This window comes from Leptonychotes weddellii, chromosome X (assembly GCF_054177405.1).
Source record: "Leptonychotes weddellii isolate Sample4059 chromosome X, ASM5417740v2, whole genome shotgun sequence".
NCBI lineage: Eukaryota > Metazoa > Chordata > Mammalia > Carnivora > Phocidae > Leptonychotes > Leptonychotes weddellii.
The window spans coordinates 99,152,459-99,168,763 of NC_138385.1; positions in this window are offsets into that span (position 1 = coordinate 99,152,459).

The window sequence follows — 16,305 nt, forward strand, 5'->3', positions numbered from 1 at the left end:
TGTTTTACGACTCTATAAATTGTAGGTAATAGCAATGTAAAATAAGTCTTGCCCAAGACGTGCAAATAAATTGTCTGGTGGTAGTTCAATCAACTCCCTCAACCACACCCCATGGGAAAACCCAGTTTTGTATCCATTTGTAAATTCATTTCAACACTTCTTTACTTCATATAAACTGTACTTTGAACTGGTCATAGCATCTTCCTGGGGTCCTCACTTAATTAATGAGCTACATCAAATATTTCATGTGTTCATTTTCCATTTGTATGAGAGTCATGAGTTTACCATTGTTAAAAATTATCCTTTAACAGGTTCTATCAAGGAAGTTAATATTCAAGGGATCTAGAGGGAAAGGAGGCCAGCCGGTGAGTTCATCTAGCTTTTTCTTACTTATTTTTCTGGCTTTTCCACAAAAACCACAGCTTTTCTGTAAGGGAGAAAATGCAGTATCAGATACAACAGATATTCTGGTCTTCCTGTACCTCACGGTACACAAATTCTGACTCTGATGATAAACCAGCCTCTTATGAGTATGGTTAGGTTACATTTAAGGCTGACTCCGAGTACCACACAATTCCCATTTCTGAAACTCCAAACCTGAGGGCCAAATTCTGGAACATATGTTAGTAGCCTGCCTGCCTCTATTCAGTGACAATTCTATCTCAGTTCTCTAACTTTAACATTGGGGGGAAAAATTCTAATGCTCTTGAAACATTCTGAGTTTATTTTCTGAAAGGCCAAAAATGAAAAAGGAAAAGAATAAAGATGCTATTTAAAACAGATATAAAAGAAGGTTTCAAGGAATTTTCTACACAGAAGGAAGAATTAGGTTACACTAGAGGGTCATTTAAAAAGTGCATCCAGGGGGCGCCTGGGTGGCTCAGTCGTTAAGCGTCTGCCTTCGGCTCAGGTCGTGATCCCGGGGTCCTGGGATCGAGCCCCGCGTCGGGCTCCCTGCTCCGCGGGAAGCCTGCTTCTCCCTCTCACACTCCCCTTGCTTGTGTTCCCTCTCTCGCTGCCTCTATCTCTGTCAAATAAATAAATAAAAATCTTAAAAAAAAAAAAAAAAGTGCATCCAGTTATCATGGGACCGTAGCACCAGTGAATCCCACTAAGGGTTTATCTATGTACTAATAGTGAAGTGACCTCCTCTTGTTACTATATTCAGTGTTGTTGTTGTTTTCTTTTCTTTTCTTTTTTTTTTTTTAGAGAGAGAGAGGTAGTGGGGGTTGGAGCAGAGGGAGAGGGAGAGAGAATCTTAAACAGGCTCCACACCTAGCGTGGATCCCGATGCGGGGCTCCATCTCACAACTCTGAGATCATAACCTGAGCCGAAATCAAGAATTGGACACTGGGGCACCTGGGTGGCTCAGTCAGTTAAGTGTCTGCCTTCAGCTCAGGTCATGGTCCCAGGGTCCTGGGATCGAGCCCTGCACCAGGCTCCCTGCTCAACGGGGAGTCTGCTTCTCCCTCTCCCTCTGCCTCTCCACACCCCCCCAGCTTGTGTTCTCTCTCTCACTCACTCTCTCTCAAATAAATAAAAATCTTAAAGAAAAAAAAAAAAGAATTGGACACTTAACTGACTGAGCCACCCAGGCACCCCAATATTCGGCATTTTCTAAGGGAATGGCTCTACATTCTATTTGAGTAGCTAATGTTCTCTAAAGCAGTCCTCCCCTCTCTAAGCCTCACATACATCTTTAATTGAATGTATTATAATCCCACCTTTTGGAAAGCAAGAAACAGAGAACAGAGCGGCCTACAGTCCCAGGGAGGAAAACAGCATGCTAACAAGGAAACTGAATGGAACTGGCCAATGAATTACAGACAGGGGGAGGCCAGGGGTAGGGCGTCAGGAAGGCTCTGGCTCTGACGTCACACCCGCGATCAAGCATATGGCAGGCAGTTGAGAACTCTAGAGCTCATCTTCCAGAGGGTGTGAGCCATCACAGAGGAGGAAAAATATATTCTCTTCCTTCTATCCTTCAAGGTTTTCAGCTGGGACCCCTGTAACAAAAGGCAGATTATCAAAAAGAAAAGCATCTAAATTTATGTAATACAAGTTTTATGTGATATAGGAGCCTCCATAATGAAATGAAGACCTGAAGGAACCATTACACCTGAGTATTTTTATGCTCAGTTTAAGAATTGAAAGTCATAGAAAAATGTGATAGGACAGAAGGATATATAAAAGCTAAGGGTAGTAAACCCGGGGAAGCCTAGCTAGGCCCATTCCTTCAGTTCTTCTCAGTACCTCTCTACCTTCAGAGATAAGGATGCTCCTTTCCTCCACGTAGAAGGAGGGTACCTCTCACAGGGTTCTCTGAACTGCTTCAAGGAACCATCAGACAGTCCTTCCTATGCCTGCCTTTTCTCAAATTCCTTCAGCTTAAAATATTCAGATGCTGAGGTGCCAGATTTGGGGGTAGCGTATCCTAAGCCCCATAACCATTAACATGCCGCCCACAGGTGTCCGAACTGATTCTGCAGCTTGGCAAAGATGAGCCTAAAATGTGAAGTCACCGAGGCTCACAGCTGGGAGAAGCTGGAAAGAGCAGCCTACCTCTGCCAGCCCCCTCCGTGGCCCCTTACTTGTCCTTCCGAAATCTGGGCTCAAAAGACCCCTTTCTTTGTCATACATTTTCGAAATTTCCTGTAGTGTAGTAAAAAGCCTGAGACTAATCGTCTGGAAATTCAATTTTGCCATCTGTGAAGTGATACCCACTTAGTAAGTAGTGAGGTTTAAATGAAATAAAATGTATAAACTTCTATTTTCTAGGGTAAGGGAAGCTAGCTGAAGCTGAGTTAGAAGACTGTGATTCATATTAGGTTTCCTTGCCAATGAGGTGCTTCCTGTAAGTGCAGGGTGACCTAGGTTTAGATTTGCTATGTGGGCTGAGCCACTGGGGCAGCCTCTTGTTTTGCGGGCCCAATATAAGAATTCACTTTATCACCGCCTAAGACAGTGTCTGGCTTATTCCTAATAAATGGTTTTCTGGTTCTTGTTGTCATTGTGGATGTTTTGGAGGAGTTTTAGGCTAGTCCCTAGTGATAAGAGTTTTCTACTCTGCTAAAATGCCCCCAGAGGACACCAACAAGGTCAAGAACAAATCCTCAGTGAGAAATCAGCAGTTCCTACAATCAGTTTATGATCCTATAATGAAAGATAGAATGACAGAGAACAGCAATGCAAACTGTAGAACACTAAGGGCAAGACCCCAGGATGATAGTAGAAAGGATCTGCATTATTTACAGAAGTTGCAGCCAGCTGGTGGTAATAGTGGACCACAGCACTGAAAAATGTGGTGGTAAAAAATTCACCTTTCTTCCTCCCTCACCTTTACTTAAAGATTCTCCTGCTCTTGGTTGTTTTGTTTTAATTATTAAGCTTTCCACATGAAAAAAGCACTTCAGCCATGATGATTATTTTTAGGAGGTGCTAATGGGACAACTTGTGAACACTCTCTTAACCACATTGTTCTCTTATTACTGTAATTAATGACATCCCAGCATCTCTTTGTTCACCAAAGTCACATATTGTGTATACCAGATTTACTGACATGGGCAAAAAATATGTAGTATCTTTTTCAGTTGCAACTCCTGCATCCAGCTTTAAATACTTCAGTCAATTCTATCCTCAAAGTACTTTCTTCCTTTTTAGAGAGGGAGAGAAGGTGGGGAAATGGGGAGAGGGAGAGGGAGAGACAGAATCTCTCCAAATGGGGCACCTGGCTGGCTGGCTGGCTCAGTCGGTGGAGCTTGTGACTCTTGATCTCAGGGTTGTAGGTTTGAGCCCTACGGTGGGTGGAGAGATTACTTTTTTTTAATCTTTAAAAATAATAATTGGGGGCGCCTGGGTGGCTCAGTCGTTAAGCGTCTGCCTTCGGCTCAGGTCATGATCCCAGGGTTCTGGGATCGAGCCCCACATCGGGCTCCCTGCTCCACGGGAAGCCTGCTTCCTCTCTCTCCCACTCCCCCTGCTTGTGTTCCCTCTCTCGCTGTGTCTCTCTTTGTCAAACAAATAAATAAAATCTTTAAAAAAAAAAAAAAAATAATTACCACCAAAGAGACTTATATTGGATGGGATGTGAAAATGCCTGTCACTGATTTTTTTTCCTGCATAGAACTGAGTGCTTGTTCAAAAGACCATTTGAGCCGATTGGGGCCCGGGTTACACTTTTCCCCACCCTCTGATAACGCTGTTCAGGGTGATCATGGTCCTAGGCTAACTGCAGCCCTCGCTGAGCCTCTACGTGACCTTAAGTAGACTTCTAATGATATTGGTCTCATTTGAGAATCCTGGAAATCAGTGACATTCTGGATGGGTGAAAAGAGGAAAAGGGGAACACTCCATTCCCCCTCTAGCTGCACCTCACCAACACAAACATAAACACATTTTCAGGGCTCTCCCCAGACAAAACTTCAAAACAATCAGATTTGTCTTTGGAAACATGCCACCTTCCGGAAGTCTCTAACTTAGATAAGGTGTTGTGAGCAGCCCTCCTTCCTCTTCCACTACTGAACAAATACTCTCTGAGAGTTTAAAGTCTCTTTTGTTTTCCCCAAAAGGGCTCCCAGAAAAGGACTCCTTGAAGTACCAACAGTGAAGAAGAGTGAGTAGGAACAGCATCTTACTGTGAGACCTCATGGGTCAGTCAGTTCATGAGGGGACAGCTTCTTTATATATTCCCCTTATACACCCCCGCAACACTCTACACAATTCATAAGCCAGACTGAGCTAAAGTCACTCAGTGACTTCCCATTTATCACATAAATGGCACCTTGAAAATGGAATCCACCCAATGGCCTTTTCTCAAAGTCTCTAATTTTACCTTAAATCAGAATACTAAGAGTGTGACCTTCAAGGCCCTTAATCATGAGCCAAGGAGGAGATTCTAGGAGCTTCAAGTAACATCTCATTAAATTCTAACATAGGAGAACTCTCATGTGATTAACCTACAAATTTCCAAATCTATTACTTGGTTTTTGAGGAGGCAGGGAAAATGTTGTAAGGATCCATATGCTCATGATTGCTACAGCATTTAGTATTTTTTAAAATGTTATGTCAAGGGGCGCCTGGGTGGCTCAGTTGGTTAAGCGACTGCCTTCGGCTCAGGTCATGATCCTGGAGTCCCGGGATCGGGTCCCGCATCGGGCTCCCTGCTCAGCGGGGAGTCTGCTTCTCCCTCTGACCCTCCTCCCTCTCATGCTCTCTGTATCTCATTCTCTCTGTCTCAAATAAATAAATAAAATCTTTAAAAAAAATAAAATAAAATAAAATGTTATGTCAACATGCGACATTAAAACCTTAATTAGCCAGAATACCAGAATACTATGAGTAACTAATTCATTTATTTTAAAATGAAATTTATCAAAAAGCCTTGGTTTTCACCACTTGCTGCCGAAGGTCTCTCTAAAATGCATCACTCGGGGCGCCTGGTGGCTCAGTCAGTTAAGCATCTGCCTTCGGCTCAGGTCATGATCCTGGGGTCCTGGGATCGAGCCCCACATGGGGCTCCCAGCTCAGTGGGGAAGGGGGGTGTGCTTCTCCCTCTCCCTCTGCCTGCCACTCCCCCTGCTTGTGCTCTCTCTCTGTCAAATAAACTAAAAAAAATATATGCATCACTCTAATGGCTTTCAACGTTTTTATCCATAGGATCCTTTCTTCAAACAAAAAGTCCTAGGTGGAAACTAATCCATGATGGCTGTAAAGCACAGCTGCTGAGCTTGGAGCAGTGATGGTTCAGGCCCTACCCGCCCTTGGCCTCCCCGGGGCTCTGAGATTTCCCACCACAGGGCTATTAAGAGGTGCTTCAGAATCCATGGAACGCAGTAAAGCATGGTTTAAAAACCATAGTGTTAGCTAGTTTTCCCCCTCTTACACAGAGTTTCATAAGGATTGCTACCTATTTTGTTTCATTAATAGCCAAAATGACTACAAGTTCACTATAAACCACTTCTGTGCTAAGAGCCTTACTTGTTCTCATTACTTCAGTTAATCTTGATATCAACACATGAACATTTACTTACAGCCATTATATTGTCCTTTCACACAGGATTTGCTAGGCCTCCAGTTCATTATTTGAACAAGGCCAAATTGTGGAGTAGATGAAATAGATAACTTTCACCTTCACCTCTTATACATTCTCTGCTCTTTCCCCTGGAGCCTCAAGCTCCAGGCACGGTCTTTGTGCCACGGATGTTTTCAGTGTCTGTGTACTGAGTGTTCACCCCCCATCAGGCATGGAGACTACCCAGATAAATGAGACAACCCCTGACTTCCAAGAGCTCAGTGCAGAGGACACTGCTCAGGTGCTAGTTTACTCTTCAGGAAATGGCTATGCTCAAAGCATGGACACAGTTTGGACTTTCTTGGGGAAAAAAATGCCAATTTCGTATATTCAAATAAAGATCCACAATCTCTTGTCTGAAATCCTTGGCACTGGAGCTGTTTCAGAAGTCAGAATCTTTCAGATTTTAGAAAGATAAGGTGGCGCTCATATCATTGTAACTGTCAGAATAGGTTAGATTATGCTCTAGTAATAAAGACCTGCAAGATCCAGGGTGGTGGGGCTCTGCTTTGCAACCTCTCCAGGTCTCAGGCTGTCAGAGCACACATTATCAAAAGCATAGCTAGTCAGAGTTCCCGAGGGAAAGACGGCTAAAGCTGATTGCAAACTGCCTCCGCAAACTTCTGCTCGGAAGTTACATGTATCCCACCTGGTCACAATTCACTGGCCAAATCAAGTCACGTGGTCACACCTAACTTCCAAGGCGAGGGGAATTGCAACCCTACAATGTGCCCAGAGAGTGGAGAGCTGGAAATATTTGGTACACAGTACGCTGGATTTCCACAGCCATATATTGTGTAACAGCCCCAGCAGAGTCTGCCACAGCAAGGAGTAGTAAAACCCGATAACTATGCCACCAAAAATGTGAATATTTATTCTATGAGGAGTAAGAAGAGATTATGTATCACCTTACATTTGTTCAGTTCGGGTCTTATAAGCAAATGAAATTGTGGACCAAACTTCAAAACTTTGTTTTTCAAGCCATGGGTATTTTAAAATTAAGATTAAAAAAAATTATGGAGTTGTGCTGTGCTCAAGGATTTATATTTCTGCTCAGTTTTATATTCGTTTTGTTATAATTTGATTATTTTTCATAAAGACATCATCCATTTACAAAACTAAATGTAGAAGCAGTGCAGCCATGACTTTGAACCCCAGAGATGGAGTCCCAGCTCTGCCACTTATGTCCTGTGTATAACCTTAAACAAGTAAGTTAACCTCCCTGTGCCTCAGTTTCCTTATTGGTAAAAATATGAAAATGATAATGCTTCCCTCAGAGGGTTACTATGAGGATGAAGTGAGACAGTATATGGAAAGTACTTAGAACAGTGCCTAAATTTGAGCTATTATTCATTATTAACTAAATGTCTATTCAAATCCTTTGCCCACCAGCATAGTGAAGACAGAAATATAAACCAATGGAACAGAACAGAGAGTTCAGAAATAAACCCATGCATACACAGTCGATTGATTTTTGACAAGGGGGCCAGAAATACGCAATGGGGAAAGGATGGTCTCTTCAACAAATGTGTTGGGAAAACTGATTATACAAAGGCAAAAGAATGAAATTGGACCCTTATCTTACACCATACACAAAAATCCACTCAAAAAGAGTTAAAGACTTAAATGTAAGACCTGAAACTATAGGGGCACCTGAGTGGCTCAGTCAGTTAAGCATTGGACTCTTGGTTTTGGCTCAGGTTATGATCTCAGGGTCATGAGATCGAGCCCTACAACGGGTTCTGCGCTGGATGAGGAGCCTGCTTAAGGTTCTTCTCTCCCTCTCCCTCTGCCTGCCCCCACTCGCATACACTCTCATTCAATCTCTCTCTTTAAAAGAAAAGACCTGAAACTATAAAACTCCTAGAAGAAAACATAGGGGAAAACTTCATGACATTAGGTTTAGAAATGATTTCTTGGACATGACATCAAAAGCACACACAACAAAAGCAAAACAGACCAGTAGGACTACACCAAACAAAAAAGTTTCTGCACAACAAAGGGAACAATCCACAAAATGAAAAGACAACTTACAGAATGGGAAAAAATATTTGCACATCCTATCTCTGATAAAGATTTAATATCCAAAATATATAAGGAACCCACACAGGAGCTTTAAAATACTAATGCCCAGGTCTTGCCCCCTGAGAGTCTGATATCAATAATCTAGGGTGAGGCCTGGGTATCGGGATTTTCAAAGCTCCCCAGGTGACAGCATTGTGCAGTCATCGTAGAAAGCCACTGCTCCTATGGCATTTCCTGCAATATTGAAGAAGCATTCTCTAGTTGGAAAAAACAGTGGATTTCTCTTTCAGCCCTCTTTCCTTGGCCAATAGCACACTAAGATTTTTGTATTTTGTTCTAGGAGAGGAAGGGAAGAATTGTGGAGCATAATCATGGTTTAAAGATCTATGTGCTGCTATCCCTAGCTTATTGGGAGGTGTTGTTCTGGGAGTGGTTTCTTGTCCTATTTGCCACCATGGCTCAAGGTTCCAGGGTGCAAGGACTAGCCACTGCTCCTGCTGGCTTCGGTTCTACTTCTGGAAGGTGGAAATAGAAGCAGCTGGTTCTAGATTCTCTGAGCATACTTGGCTGGTGCCAGCCTCTCCTTGGGAGAGCTGTTTTTCTGACCTACCATTTGCAAGTTAGCCTCATACATTGACCGTGCTGCCTAAAATCTATGGTCTATTAATTTTACATGAAATTATAAATGCTAAGATCCTACCAACTGCTGGAAATAGATTTCTTGATAAAGACTAAGATAAAAGTAAGCTTTGTGTCACAAGAAGGGAAAACAAAGATTGAAGAACCCGAATTAGTGGGCCCTGCAAAAGGGTAAAACAAGTAAAATCATTTAAACGGCCTAAGTGTCTGGGTCAAATTACAGAAATAAGGAATGTAAACACCTCACTCTACCCTTGACTAGTTACTGCTTAAATGCAGTGTCCAGGTAAAGATGACAGAAGAAACAAGATATTTATTTACTTTCGCTCCTGAAACTCCAGGAAAAGGACTGTGAAAGGATTAAAAACATACAATCTCAAAATAAGAATTGGAGGGGAAACAAAGAACAGCAACAAAACTTGGGAAGCTGGAAAGCAGCTGGATGGGAAGCTGATGAGTTAGCAGACCAAAAGAAGCTGAAAACCTGAAGGAGCAGCGGGGAGAGCCACAACGCAGCTCAATTTAGATCACACACTGGGGGCGAGTAAATAAAGGTTGCACATCCATTCACTTTGGTATTGTCTGTGGCTCCTTTCCTGATACAGCAGCAGAGCTGAGCAGGTGAGAGGGGTTGTGATGTGATAGGCAGCTGCATGGTCCACAAAGCCTCAAATAGTTACTATCTGGTCCTTCAGAGAAAAAGTTTGCTGATCCCTGCCTAGGTTACTCCAAAGGCTCGGGAACTGGCAATGTCAAGTACGTCAGGGAGTTGGGGAGAGGATGGAATTATAAAAAAAAAAGAGTGGGTTGATTAAAAGTACGTTTAAGAAGCAGTTAGATTTCCAGGTTACCAGATCCTGTACAAAAGGAACATCCAGAGATTAAATAGAAAAGGAGGGTTCATAGAAATTAAAAATAAATAGCTCAATGGATGGGTTAGAAGATAAAATTGAGTAAATGTTCCAAAAGTACAAAAAAAAAAGAGAAAGGACCAGTCTAGTGGTTCAATATCTGGATATAATAAGATATGGAGAAAGTAAGGAGAAAATGGGAGACACGAAATCATTGATACAATTATTTTTTTAATTTCAGGTACTGAAAAGCATGCATGTTGACACTGAATTGGCTCAGGGAGTGCTCAGCAAAATGGATGCTCAGACACCCAAACTAAAGCCTGTCATCATGAAAGAGCAGAACAGAGAAGATCCCTCCAGCTTCTGCAGAGAAAAACCAGGTCAAAGCAAGGGATCAAGAACCAAAACAGCTTTGGTCTTCTCAACAGCAATCCTGGGACCAAGAAGATAAACATGGGAGCAATGCCTTCAAAATTCTAAAGAAAAATGGTGCCGTCTGCTTGGCACAGAGAAGTATTAATAAGTGTTTATTAAACAGCAACAAATTATCAACTTGATTCCTGATCTGTATTTTATTTGTTTCCAACTCCCTTAGAGGAATGTTACATGGACAGAATAGCAATGTGAACACCCATGTTTATTCCATTCTGCCTAGCACAGTCATAGGATTCCACAAATGACCACTGTATGAATAGATGTATCTTCACTATGTCCAGGCCACCATTATCTTTCACTTGGACCTTTCCATTACCCTCCTAACTGTTCTCCTGGAGTCTGCTCTTATCCCCTTAATCCTATCTCCTCACAGCAAGAGAAAAAAAAAACACAAAAAACCATTGGCTCAAGTCGATCCCCTACTTGATACTGTCTAATGACTGGCCATTCCTTTTATAATAAGTTCTGTACCACAGACTAGAAAGTCCTGTATGACTGGGCCCTTGGGTACTTCTCCAGTCCCACCTCACTCACTAGGTTTCTGATCTTTTCTTGATAGAATGTGCTATGTGCCTTCTTGCCACAGTGCCATTCACATGGCCTTTCTTCCAACTGGAACTCCTGCATACCACTTTTCACATGGCTGCCTCCTTTGCGACCTTCAGCTCCCAGCTTGAATATGACATCCTCAGAGAGGCCACTCCTGAACACTTGGTCTAAAGGCGCTTCCCACTGCCATTATTCTCACTCATAATATGTTCTTTTCCTTCAACACAGCGCAGTGCAGCTACTCATTTTACTGTCTGTCTTTACATGAGTGTGGATTCTGTGAATGTAGAGATAATGCCTGCTTTGTACATTATCATTTCCATAGTGTTGACCCTACTATATGCTCCATAAAGTTTGTTTTAAAAAAAGGGGCACCTGGCTGGCTCGGTCAGTGGAGCCTGTGACTCTTGATATCAGAGTCATGAGTTCGAGACCCACGTTGGGCACAGAGCTTACTTGAAAAAAAAAGAAGGGATGCCTAGGTGGCTCAGTCAGTTAAGCGTCTGCCTTCGGCTCAGGTCATGATCCCGGGGTCCTGGGATTGAGCCCTACATCGGGCTCCCTGCTCGGCGGGAAGCCTGTTTCTCCCTCTCCCACTCCCCCTGCTTGTGTTCCTGCTCTCTCTCTCTCTCTTTCTGTCAAATAAATTAAAAAATCTTTAAAAAGAAAAAAAAAAGGGGCACCTGGGTGGCTCAGTCGGTTAAGTGTCTGCCTTCGGTTCAGGTCTTGATCCCAGGGGCCTGGGATCGAGCCCCGCATCAGGATCCCTGCTCGGCAGGGAACCTACTTCTCCCTCTTCTGCTCCCCCCGCTTGTGCTCTCTGTCAAATAAATAAATAAAATCTTAAAAAAAAAAAGATGAAGAAGAAGAAAGAAAAGAAGGAAGGAAGGAAGGGTAGGAGAGTTGGAGAGAGTGGAGTTCTCAGTTTAGTAATTTTACGCACCAGACATAGGTCACTGTAACAATTTGAGATTCTACTATGGAATTCTGCCCAAATTTCCAGTTTGGGGACATAGGAATTCACCTGAAATTCTACACTTTCATCTATAGTACCTAGGTATTCCAGGATTGGTTTTTGCTCAATTATCAAGATTCTCCAGCTTGTCCTTCACTTCTGGTGTAGCCAGCTGGCAGAAGGAAGGCTTCCAGATTGTGAAATCCAACCATTTGCTCATATCCCACTTACCAAATGATAGCTACTGCTGGCTTGGATTTTCCCCTGTTAAAAAATTGATCCCAGGGGCACCTGGCTGGCTCCATTGGTAGAGTGTGCGACTCTTCGTCTTGGGGTTGTGAGTTTGAGCCCCACGTTGGGTATAGAGATTACTTAAAAATAAAATCTTAAAAAAAAAATTGATCCCATGTATGTGAAATACTTAGAATAGGTAAGTACAAAGAGATAGAAAGCATATTTCCTGATTGCCTTAAATCAATAATCAACATAACTGCCCAGAACACTTCCACAGGGTCAGAGTTTGAAGGAAACTTACTATTAAAAATGCAAAATCTAGCATAAATTTCTAAGAAAGCACAACTCTTTCAAAGATAGGTTTGCTGGGAGGGATCAGTAGAGGCCTTTACTTGCTATTTTATATGCATTAAAATCAGAAGCCAATTTGCAATAATGTTTAGACTTTGTCCATTTCAAAGCTTTAGCATTCGTATGCATCTGGGTAGTGTGTTTTCTTGACTTCTCCACTGCACAAGTCCTTTCCGAAGCTCCTGGTCACCACTGACAATTGAGGATTGATGATTATTAACAAGGGCCCCTATTAGCTTCACACACACTGGATTAGAAGCCAGCATTGCCTTAGGAAGGAGGAAAAAGACCTGTTTTCAGCATAGCAGAAAAACCTTCTCAACTTGCAGAGCAGTAAATGTGTCCCTCCACGATTTCAATAGTGCTAAAAATAACTTCCATGCCTTCATCTCCCTTCCCTAAGTCTTTTAAAGTAGGAGATAAATCTAGAAGCTTGCTTGAAACCGACTGGATTTCTTCAAATTTTGAACACCGGATTTGTTCCCACAAAGGTACTGCTCTCTTTAAGCTTTTAAATACTCAAGGTTGAAGTATTTCTTAAATTAAACATTGTACATGCTTGTCATTTTCGAATGAGCCTTCATATATGGGAGCTGTTTTTCTTTCCCAAGAGGGAGTGATGTGGAAGAATTACCTATAGATACGAAGTGGCATATGGCTAACTGTGGGGGAGCAAGCACAGAATGCTTCTATATTTCACTAAGTGCGGAGGGCCATGGGGAATGCAGTTACCAGCAAACACCAGAATGGCCTACAGGTAAACATATGGCATTTCTCACAATAATCATCTCTTAAAACCTCCCAACAATACTGTAAAAAAACTCACCAATAGAAATCCAGTATCACAAAAGGCCAAAAGTTTACTGACAAACTGGTATATACGAATTTGACCTTCAACATTCACAAGACCAATTGCATGTAATGTGTCTTGTTCACAAAATATGGTGTAGGTTCCTCTTCCTCTATAAACAAATTAAGTTCAACAACAACAACAAAAATAAACTTGGGCAGTAAATTGCTATTAACTTCAAGGATATCATTCATCTCTTCCTCGTTCAATCTATAAATATTTATGGACACTCTGCCAAGTATCAGACCTTGTCCCAGGTTAGGGATACAGCAGTGAGAGAGAGAGACATTGTCCGTAATTTCGAAGAGTTTATAATCTCACAGGAACACAGATATACAAGTAATTAGAAATAAGTAATCATTTTAGAAAAGACAAATGCTTCCTTCATCAAGTTATCTTATCAAAATGCTAAGTACTACCAGTTATGTTTGGCAAGAACACATTACTTCTTCGTGTAGGGACAAAAAATGTTCCCCCAAATCCTCCCTTTACATTTATAACAAGGGTCGTCTCTCTTGTGAATTAAGTAAACCACCCTTACCATGGAGACTTTCCTGGGAGTGGCTATAGTCTAGAAACCACTATAACTAGAAACCCAAGCAGCCAGAGAGATGCTCTCCATTTCTCAATAACTTTTGTATTGGTGTTGTGCTTGGAGAATTGGAAGTCAGGATGTTCCTTCTGGGCCCTAAACTCCGTTTCTATGTAGACCAAGTGCCATGCAGGTTGGCAGAAACCTTGCTTATGTAAGAACTCAAGCATACTTTCCTATTTTAAAAGTTAGAGAGACCCAAGTGAGGCAAACAAATGGACAAAAGCCCAACATCAAGTCCCAGCACCCAGTGTAGTAAACCAATAAGCATGCAGTGGTCCTCCCATCTAGCCAGCACAGTAAACGAAGTCCACACCTCTTGCTTGACATTCTTTGAAACTGAGATTACCAGGTAGTAGACTTGTTGCCTGGCATTATCAAACCACCTCGATAAGCTCATCCACCCTTTAAGTAAGACTAGCAATGGGCCAGGAAAGCTGGGTATATGCCATGAATGAGCCAGGACTACTTAACTGAAATAAAAATTCCACACCTTAAACTCTCTTCTGAAGAGTTTAATTTTAAAAGAAAATTAGCCAGAGGCAAACATAAACGAAGGAGCAAGGTTATTGCATGCTTTTAGCACCAGATTTATCAACGGAATCATAATTAGAAGCCTGCCACTGAAATAATACAATTTGATGCTACATTTATTCTTGTGAGATATTGATCATCCCTAAAGAAACAAAGTGAACCTCAATACCATCACCAAATATTTTGGAAACTCAGTTTCAATCCTACCAATGGATACAATCATTTTCCCCAGTTGAGAGCGGATGGGTACAACTGGTGAATTAGAATTGATGGTGGTGGAGTGCCCGGGTGGCTCAGTCGGTTAAGCATCTGACCCTTGATCTCAGGTCAGGTCTTGATCTCCCAGTCATGAGTTCAAGCCCTGTGTTGGGCTCCATGCTGGGCGTCGAGCCTACTTAAAAAAAAAAAAAAAAAAAATGGTGGAGGCACTGAGAAACAGTGAAGTTTTTAATCCTTTGGAATTCCTGGGCACTGCTTTGGGTGTAGGAAGAACTGAAAATCATTTTGCAACAAGAAAATAAAATGTTTGAATTTCTGCTGATTTTTTCCTAGTTTACTGCGACTCCTCACATCTGGAAAACTTCCACTGATCCAAATGAAAGATATTTCCAAAGAACCATTTGAGGTTGCTGAGGTAGCTCATAGCTTAAATGCAAAAAAGAAGGGCAGCTGGTGGGGGAAGGTGGAGAGGGCCATGAAAGACAGGAAACCCGTCTTCATGAAGAGCATTTTAAGGGGATAGTTAGTACGAAATGATAAATACTGACAATGAGCCATCTTCCAAGAGGAAGAAACAATTCTTTTTTTTTTTTTTTAAAGATTTATTTATTTGACACAGAGAGAGACAGCTAGAGAGGGAACACAAGCAGGGGGGAGAGGGAGAAGCAGGCTCCTGGCTGAGCAGGGAGCCTGATGCGGGGCTCGATCCCAGGACCCTGGGATCATGACCTGAGCCGAAGGCAGACGCTTAACGACTGAGCCACCCAGGCGCCCCGAAACAATTCTTTTTTTTACACCCCATGAATAACAAGGCCAATCTGGAACTGGCAGCCTTTTCCACAACTGGTGCAGATGTCTCCTCGTTAGACTCTAGGGTTGGCACTCCTATCGGCAGTGTTTATCTTTCCCTTTTGTGGAAACGTGTACCTGTTTTGGGAGTGTGTAAGCCCTCGACTCCTGTACATTACATTAAGCTGACATTCTGGGACTTGACCTTATGAATAATACACAGGTATTTACTGAGCAGCTGCTATGTGCCAGGCACTGTAGGGGGGCAGTGGGAAAGCTGGGCCTCTGCTCTCAGTGGAGAGGGACAAATTATAAACAAGAAACTAACAACTCGATGTGTGCGCCATGAAGAAACTGAGAATAATGGAGATGCTACTTTAATAAGGGTGGTCGGGAAAGGCGACCCCGGTGAGTGAGGTGGAATTTGAGCAGGCCTTTGAGAGGAATCAGGGGCAAGTCCTACCCAACAGGTGAGTTGCCGGCAAAGGAGAATATGGGGAGAGGAGGCTGGGCAAAGGCATCCAGGAACCTGCTTGTTGGGTTCAAAGCATTTTTTAATGTTTCTTATTCTATTCTTTGGTCCTCTTGAAGACCTCCCTTTGTTCAAACAGAATAGTACTTGCTTTGGGTATTTAATACCTAGTACATGATTTGAGACAACCAACTCAAAGCAGTAAATGTTGAAGAATTTCACTACACATTATGTAGCTGGAGATTCCTCCTTTAAAATGGCACTGCCATTTGGACAGCTGACCAATCTCTTAATTTGAATAACATTCTCCAAAGAACGTATCGATATTTTCCCCCAGCATTTTGATATACGTTTTGTGAGATGCCTGAATCATTAATGTAACCAGCAGTATTTAATTATAACATTAAGGCAATCATAGTATTTTAAGTTAGAAAATGTATGACTTTTAGGATTCCTGTCATAGGAAAGAGAGATGGATAAAGATTAGGAAAAGGTAAGCAAAGGAAATAATATGACTTATGAACGCAGAATTATTTGGTAAAGATGAAATGCATATATTGATTTAAAAGCTTTTTAATTTTTTGAATTTTTTAAGGGAATGGCTCATCTGTCTTAATTCATGCCTGTAGCAGTTTTATCTGCTAGATTAGAATTCATTAAAAAAAAAGAAACTAAATGTCATTAATACTTCTTTGTAACGAGTATCTTGACTAAATGGCTAGGGGCAGACAACAGT